This window comes from Ailuropoda melanoleuca, chromosome 4 (assembly GCF_002007445.2).
Source record: "Ailuropoda melanoleuca isolate Jingjing chromosome 4, ASM200744v2, whole genome shotgun sequence".
Classification (NCBI taxonomy): Eukaryota; Metazoa; Chordata; class Mammalia; order Carnivora; family Ursidae; genus Ailuropoda; species Ailuropoda melanoleuca.
The window spans coordinates 10,660,367-10,668,766 of record NC_048221.1 but is presented as its reverse complement, the minus strand read 5'-3'; the positions used below and the strand labels follow the sequence as shown (position 1 = coordinate 10,668,766).

Here is an 8,400-nt window from a genome sequence, read left to right as displayed (position 1 = left end):
CCTTAACTGAAAGGAGATAATTAATTTTAGTTTGGAATTATTCTGCCCCGTGAGCTGGACAGTGATTTCCCGCTGCATAAATGTAAATGTGGTTTTGACTCTGAGGCTCTCGAAGATTTGAGGTAAAATACAATTCCTTATTAAAAGTAAGAAAATCTTTGTGTCAAAATTCTACATTCTTTCTATTTTATGTTGATTCAAATGTTTCTTCTTGTCATTTGTATCCCTTCCAACGTTCAGGTTTTCTTCCAACACAATAGGTGGTATTTAAATAAGTCTCTGTGTGTCTACATAAATGTGTGAATGTGTTTATTTGAGAGCAGATGTATACAAATGTACACACACATAAACGTACTCACACTCCTAACCTTGAACGTTTCCTTCGGACTCAACAAAGTGCTTCTCCATGTTTATTTCTGATGACTGTAAGAAAGACAGACTTCATTAGGGTTCCTTCCAGGTAGCCAAGAGAGGCCAGAAGGACATGCCTCTTTGCACAAAAGACGTGACCTGAAGCACATGACTGAGCAGGAATTCAACCTCCTTAATGAGTCATTCTCTGATCTTGAGGGTATATATGGATGATATACAATGAATGATATTGATATGGTTCAATCATTGCCTATTTCATGGCTATGACAAAATTTAGAAAAGGAGATATTTCATTTAGAGCAGAGGAAAGAGTCCAATTTGCATATAGCAGAAAGAGATAGATGATTGAATAAACGCACCATAAACATGCCGTCCAATTCTTCACTCCAAAGGGGAAAACCCAACTGTTCTACATGCACATTAAAGTCCCAATTCAGTGAGTAGATGGACAGCATAAAATGAAATATTTTGCTCAGTAATACAAAGTATACTTTCAATTTTTCTTCGTCATATTAAGATCTTTCCTGGTTCAAATTCCATATGAAGTTAATGTCTTTATTCTAAAAAATGTATCTGTGTAGCCTCCACTTGGAGACCTGTACTGGTAATCATTTTGCCAATTAGTGTGGTAGGTGCAGGGGACACAGCTTCACAGGGGAACATGATCATAATAAGGAGAGTGGACCTCAGTGACTCCCTATAGGATAAATCTTAAGTTAGTCTACATTGTCAGGATGAGCCGTGAAGGCAGTGAGGTATGAAGTGTTGATGAACTTTCGCAAGTGAATAAATGGGGGCCCATACTTTCCTTTATTGTTATATTACATAAATGGCCTTGATTTCCAAAAGTAGTTTTTCTTTTTTTTTATAATTAATTTTATTTTATTATATTATGTTAATCACCATACAGTACATCCCGATTCTGATGTANTAAATGGCCTTGATTTCCAAAAGTAGTTTTTCTATGTAAATAATATGACTCATGGATATCCTTTTAGTAAAATGAGAAAAATTACTTGGAATGATATGTGTTGTTTGAGTAGAAAGTATTCTTAAGAAAGTAGTTTTTCTATGTAAATAATATGACTCATGGATATCCTTTTAGTAAAATGAGAAAAATTACTTGGAATGATATGTGTTGTTTGAGTAGAAAGTATTCTTAAGAAATCCATGGTACTCCATGATATAAATAGGAATTTCCAAATATATTTGATCAATGCTAGGGAAAACTTTGAAAAGGTAGGAAATGGACAAAGGGAAAAACTGTCTGCATATCAGACAGAGCAGAAGCTCAAGAAAGTGAGTAACTTAAATGCATGGAGAAATTGAATTCAAGCAAATGGAAATTCTAGGAAATAAATAGAAGGAGCTGTTCTTGGCTCTGAGGCTGTGAACCCTTCAAACATGGACAATTCTTCAGCACCAGGATGATGGCTTTTACATCAATGGAACCCCAGTGATTCTTTTCGGAACGCTCTTTAGCTCTCTATTCCTCAGGCTGTAGATGAAGCGGTTCAGCATAGGGGGTGACCACCGTGTACATCACCGAGGCCACTGCACTTGCGTGGGAGCTCTGGGGAGCAGCAGAGCTAAGGTACATTCCTAGGCCTGTACAATAAAATAAGGAGACAACTGAGAGGTGAGATGCACAGGTGGAAAATGCTTTGTACTTGTCCTGAGCTGATGAGATCTCACATATGGAGGAAACTATCCTAGAGTAACAGTAAGGACCCCAGTCTGGGGAGCATCACCCAGCAACATAGTTACAAAATACATCACCATGTCATTAAGAATGGTGCCAGAACAAGATGCCCACTACCTGATTGAGTTCATAGAAAAAATGGAGGATTTCCATGCGTGTACAGAAGGACAGCTGCAACTCCATTAAGCTCTGTAACAAAGAATTGAAAACACTGATGACCCAGGACACCAGAACCAGCAGTCCACAGAGCCAGGGGTTCATGATGACTGTGTAGTTCAGGGGGTGAGAGATGGCCATGAAGCAGTCGTAGGCTATTGTGGGCAGGGTAAAGTCATCTAACTCTGCACACAGTAGGAAAAAATACATCTGGCTGAGCCTGCAGAGTTAATAACCTTGCTTTGAGCCCTGTTGTTTCACAGCTTCTTCAGGATGGCGGTGGAGGTGAAACAGATGTCTACAAAGGACAGGTTGGTGAGGAGGAAGTACATTGTCATCTGGAGGTGGGAATAGAGCTGCTGGCCAGGAGTATGAGCAGATTCCCAAACACCGTGTTCATGTACATGGAGAGGAAAAGCCCAACTATGAGGGGATGCAGTTGTGGGTCCTCTGAAAATTGCTGAAGAAGAAACACTGAAATTCGTGTATTGTTGGGCAGTACCATGTGTTGGAGATGACCAGAAGGAAAGAAAAAAATAACGTGATAAATTTTCAAGCAAATGGACTATTTATTTATTAATTTTTTCTTTATTCATGTTTAAAGTTTTTTATTTAAAAACCAGTTAGTTAACCTACAGCATAATAATGGTTTCTGGTCGACAGTACAGTGATAAAACACACCCATACAACATCCAGTGCTCATCAGGACAAATGCCCTCCTTCATCCCCATTGCCTGCTTCCCCCATCCACTCACCCACCTCCCTTCTGGCAAACATTAGTTTGTTCTGTGTAATTAAGAATCTGTTTCTTGGTTTGTCTCTCCCTCCCTTTTTCCCCGATAAGTTCTTCTGTTTTGTTTCTTAATTTGCACATATGTGTGACATCATATGGTATTTGTCTTTTTCTAATCAACTTACTTTGCTTAGCACAGTATTCTCCAGCTCCATCTACGTCATTATAAAAAGCAAGAGTTCATTCTTTTTGATGGCTGAATAATATTCCATTGTATATACATCCCGATTATTTATCCATTCATCAGTGTATAGACACTTGGGTAGTTTTCACAGTTTGGGTATTGTAGATAATGCTGTTATAAACTTTGGAGTGCATGTGTCCCTCTGGATTGGTATTTTTGTATTCTCTGGGTAAATACATAGTAGTGTAATTGCTGGATTGTAGGGTTATTCTATTTTTAACTGTTTGAGGAACCTCCATACTGGTTTCCAGAGCACCTGCACCAGTTTTCATTCCCACCAACAGGGAAAGAGGGTTCTTCTTTCTCCACATCCTCGCCAACATCTGTTGTTTCTTGCCTTGTTGATTTTACCTACTCTGACAGGTGTGAGGTGGTATCTCATTTTAGTTTTGATTTGTAGCAAATGGGGATTATTAACAGAGTGGCACACTGCAATTTATATTTTGCAATCAAGAACAAGCTAAATATTTTTTGTATAGATCTGATCCCATTTAAGGGATGTTACCTGACATCCCTGATTAGGAATTCCTGTGCACTCCTTCATACTCATCACCAGCCTATCCCATTCCCCCACCCTCTCCCCTATAAGGAGGGCACGTATTGCGTGGTGCACTGGGTGTTATATGCAAGTAATGTATCATGGAACTTTACATCAAAAACTAGGGATGTACTATATGGTGATTAACATAATATAATAAAAAATATTAAAAAAAGGAATTCCTGTGCATTCGGCGTTTTCCCTAAGAGGGCATGTATTATAGTTTCAGTGAGAAATGCTTTCCTGCATTTGAGGAATAATGTTGAGCACAAAATCTTCAAGACAAAGAGCATAGGGTGCTGAGCTAGAAAGCTCATCCTCTGGGTAAACACCTAGCAGAGCAATTGCTGGATCATAGGGTAGCTCTATTTTTAACTATTTGAGGAACTACCATACTGTTTTCCAGAGTGCCTGCACCAGTTTGCATTCCCACCAACACTCCACAAGGGTTACCCTTTCTCCACATCCTTGCCAACACCTGTTTCCTGTGTTAATTTTAGCCATTTTGACTGCCATGGGGAGGTATCTCACTGTAGTTTTGATGTGTAGTTCCCTGAGGATGAGCGATGCTGAGCTTCTTTTCATGTATCTGTTGTCCATCTGTATGTCTTCTTTGGAAAAGGGTCTGTTCATATCCTTTGTCCATTTCTTAACTGGATTATTTGTTTTTTGGGTGGTGAGTTTGATAAGTGCTTTGTCAATTTGGATACTAACCCTTTATCAAATATGTCATTTGCGAATATCTTTTCCCATTCCATAGGTTGCACTATTAGGTATTTACCCAAAGGATACAAAAATACTAATTCAAAGGGATACATGTACCCTAAACATTATAGCAGCAATGTCTACAATAGCCAAAGTACACAGAGGGCCCAAATGTGCACTGAGTGATGAATGGGTAAAGGAGATGTGGTATATATACATACACACACAGGAATAATCCTCAGCCACCAAAAGGAATGATTCTTGCCAATTGCAATGATGTGGATGGTGCTAGAGTGTATTATGCTAAGTGATATAAGTCAGAGAAAGACAAATACCATATGATTTCACTCATGTGTGGAATTTAAGAAAGAAAACAAAGAACATAGTGGGAGAAAAATAAGAGAGGCAAATCACGAGACAGACTCTTATCTAGAGAGAAAAAAATTGAGGGTTATTGGAGGGAGGTGGGTGGGGGATGGGTAAAAACATTGATGGGGATAAGGGCAGTTGTGGTGATGAGCGCCAGGTGATGTGCGGAAGTGCTGAATCACTATATTCTACCCCTGAAACTAATATTGCACTGTTAGTTAACAAACTGACATTTAAATAGAAACTTGGAGAAAAAGAGAAAGGTCTATAGGATCCAAGATAGAGAAAGAAGATACATTAAAAAAAAGAACATCATACACCATGTCAGATTAGCGGCAGGTGCCACGAAGGAAAAAAAAGTTGGTATAAAAAGCAGTGGGTGGGGAGGATGCTAAGTAATAGTAGTTCAGGGAAAGCTGCAAATAAGGTGACATTTTAACACAGGCTTCCAGAAAGACTAAGCAAGAGACAGGAGGATATCCGGGGGAGGTGGGTGCCCTGCAGGGAAAGCAGAGCAAAGGCCCTGCAGAAGGCACTTACTGCAGATCTGCAGATCTCAACATGCAGTCAGTGCGGTGAGGGAATGAGCAAGAGGAGAGAGAGGAGAGGTGGTGGCAGAGAATGTTGAGGACCGAGGTGGCTTTCCTGCCACTGATGGGACTTCAAGACACAGGGAGTCCTTCCTTCACATGGTGTTCTTTGCATCTTATTAATTTTCTTCCAAGGTATTCTGTGAATAGAGATGGATCCCTTCCTTATTTCCATTGTTGGTGAATATTCTGTATCTAAGGGTCACATATTATTGCATGAACTCCAGTACCATAGCGTGAGGATTGCTCATGCCCCACAACACACACACACACATGCACACACGGTGCACTATGACCCCCTGGCACTGCATTACTACCTTGTTTTTCTCACCTGCAGCCACAATAATGTTGAAAGAAATGGTACTAGGCAAGCAGTCAACATCAGATTACCTTTACCCTGAAGTGTCTGTAAATAGTACTTAAATTCTAGTTAGTAAGCCTCCCAAGGACATGGAAACAGAGGGCTCCATTTTAATGTGATCATCTTGCATTTTAAAAAACTTAGAAAAAATAGGTCCAAAAACACAGAGAAGAAAAAATGGACACAGGGGTTAAAAGAGATCTAATAAGCTCAGCTTTTCACTGAGAAACAGATGAGCAGAAATCTTCCCTGCTTCTGGCAGCATTCCAGCCTCAGTTCACATCCCCTGATGCCCAGGATAATTAACAAAGAAGGAAAATAACAGTGCATGGAAACAAGAAAGCAGTGGTATCTTTATCATGTCAAGACATTTTACTGATTCAATATCCCTCTAGAAAAAAATGTGCAAAGGGAATAAATTGCAATTTACAACAGAAAATATACAATGTATGACAACAGAAAGGGATTTTTAAAGATAAAATAATAAAAGACCTTTCCGAATGATTTTAAATGCAATGTTTTTGGAATCAGAAAACCAAGTTTTCAAGGTCAGATCTACCACATATAAGCTGTTTGAACTTGGGAGAGACAAGCAATCCGTTCCAAATGTGGATATCCTCACTCAGATAGTGGGGATAGCAGCAGCCATCCTCATCGGGTGGTAGACAGCCTTTGTCAGGATAAGTAAACACTTACAATACAGTTCCTTCCTGTGAGTAAATGAGTGATTATCACTGAAGAGATTTGGCTGGGTTTTTCCTCAACCTCACAAATGTCTCAGTAGTTTCCACACCTCTTGGTAATGAAGTATCACAAAGTAAAGTTAGCATACCCCTCTTTGCATATTAAACACTGTTTTTTATATAAATATTCAGTGTGAGAGAAGGTGCTGAGAACTGTATGTCTCAGGAACTGCTGTTGCAAGGGAAGAGCTACCTGTGTGTCTAGGGCTTTCCATAAATACAGCGTACTCGAAAACACCACATCTTAAAAAGCTCACCACACATGCCTCCAAGCCAAATACTCTGTTTTCCTGCTCCCTTTAGCTGCAAACTCCTTGGATATGTTTTAATTTCACTGAAACCACTTTATGTCCCTCATTCGTTCCTCGTCTCATCCAACTGGACTTCCATTCACACCACGTATTGTCAACAATGATGCCTGTATTGCTGAGGCCAAAGGACACTTCTCTTTTGAACACATTACATAAATTAATTAAAAATGAGTCTATCTCGTCTCAGGTGACCTCAGGAAATATTCTCAGTTTCTATTCTCTCTGATCCTTCCGTGAAATACCTACTGAGCTCTCAGACTCACCTGGTGGGGTCTATAAGATGAAAGTCTCTGTGTGGAGGTGCCGACTCCTCCCTGAATGGTTGATGATGGAGACCGAAGCACTGTTCGCAGACAGGACAGCAGGAAGCAGTGGAGCATGGGTCCCCCAGCCAGGTTTAGGAAACCAAAAATAACAACCATGTCCCGGCCAGTCCAAGGATCCACATGCTGAAGTTCTGCAGCAGAGGAGATATTTACAGCTCCCTGTATCTGCTTCACTAGGCGCTGTTTCCATTGTTACTCCCACCTCGGAGCACTGCATTCCCTGTGGGCCACTGGTCTGGACAAAAAGGAACATGTTCTTGCTGTTACTCTGTTCCTGGGAGACCAGAGTAGAAGTCAGGTGAATCCAGTTTTGAATTCCTCATTCTCATGAACTTGCCTGCCTTCCAGAGGTCTGACTTCCTTGCACTGTCCCTTATTTTTTTTTTTAAAGATTTTATTATTTATTTATTTGACAGAGAGAGAGACAGCCAGCGAGAGAGGGAACACAGGCAGAGCAGCAGGTAGAGGAAGAAGCAGGCTTCCAGCGGAGAATGGAGCCCGATGCGGGGCTCGATCCCAGGACTCCGGGATCACGCCGTGAGCCAAAGGCAGACACTCAATGACTGCGCCACCCAGGCGCCCCATGCACTGTCCCTTAACCTTGAGATGATATTGAATTGTTTTAGTTGAGGGTTTACTTTACGATTTATGGCTTTGGGGTGATGTTAATAAATAAGCCACATGATCCTTTTTTTTAAAAAGCTTTTATTTATTTATTTGACAGAGATAGAGACAGCCAGCGAGAGAGGGAACACAAGCAGGGGGAGTGGGGGAGGAAGCAGGCTCACAGCAGAGGAGCCTGATGTGGGGCTCGATCCCATAACGCCGGGATCACGTCCTGAGCTGAAGGCAGACGCTTAACCGCTGTGCCACCCAGGCGCCCCCACATGATCCTTTTTGTGTGTGGTTTTGAATAAATATTTGAAGTACTCACCCTGGAGTCTGAAATAAATTTCTGTTTGATTCTTCAAAGTGAGGGTACCTGGGTTAACATCAAATACACCTTTGAAAAATATTTTTAGTCGCAGAATAATGTCCCCAAAATATTTCCTCATATTAACCTACGGAATCTTTGGATATGTCATGTGTCGTGACAAGGGAGAACTAAAGTTATAAATGGTATTAACATTACTGGTCAGCTGACCCTAGGTTAAAGTTATTCTGATTATCCAGGTGGGCTCAATAGATCAAAGGGTCCTCCAACCATGGAAGAGGGAGGCAGAATTCTTGGAGTCAGAGAGATTTTGAGG

The 8,400-nt window shown here is 40.7% G+C and overlaps 1 pseudogene; it reads right to left on the bottom strand.

Annotated features, from left to right (window-relative positions):
* Nucleotides 1–1,809: 1,809 nt before the first annotated feature.
* On the bottom strand, nucleotides 1,810–7,246 carry LOC105242355 (annotated as a pseudogene).
* Between the last annotated feature and the right edge of the window lie 1,154 nt (nucleotides 7,247–8,400).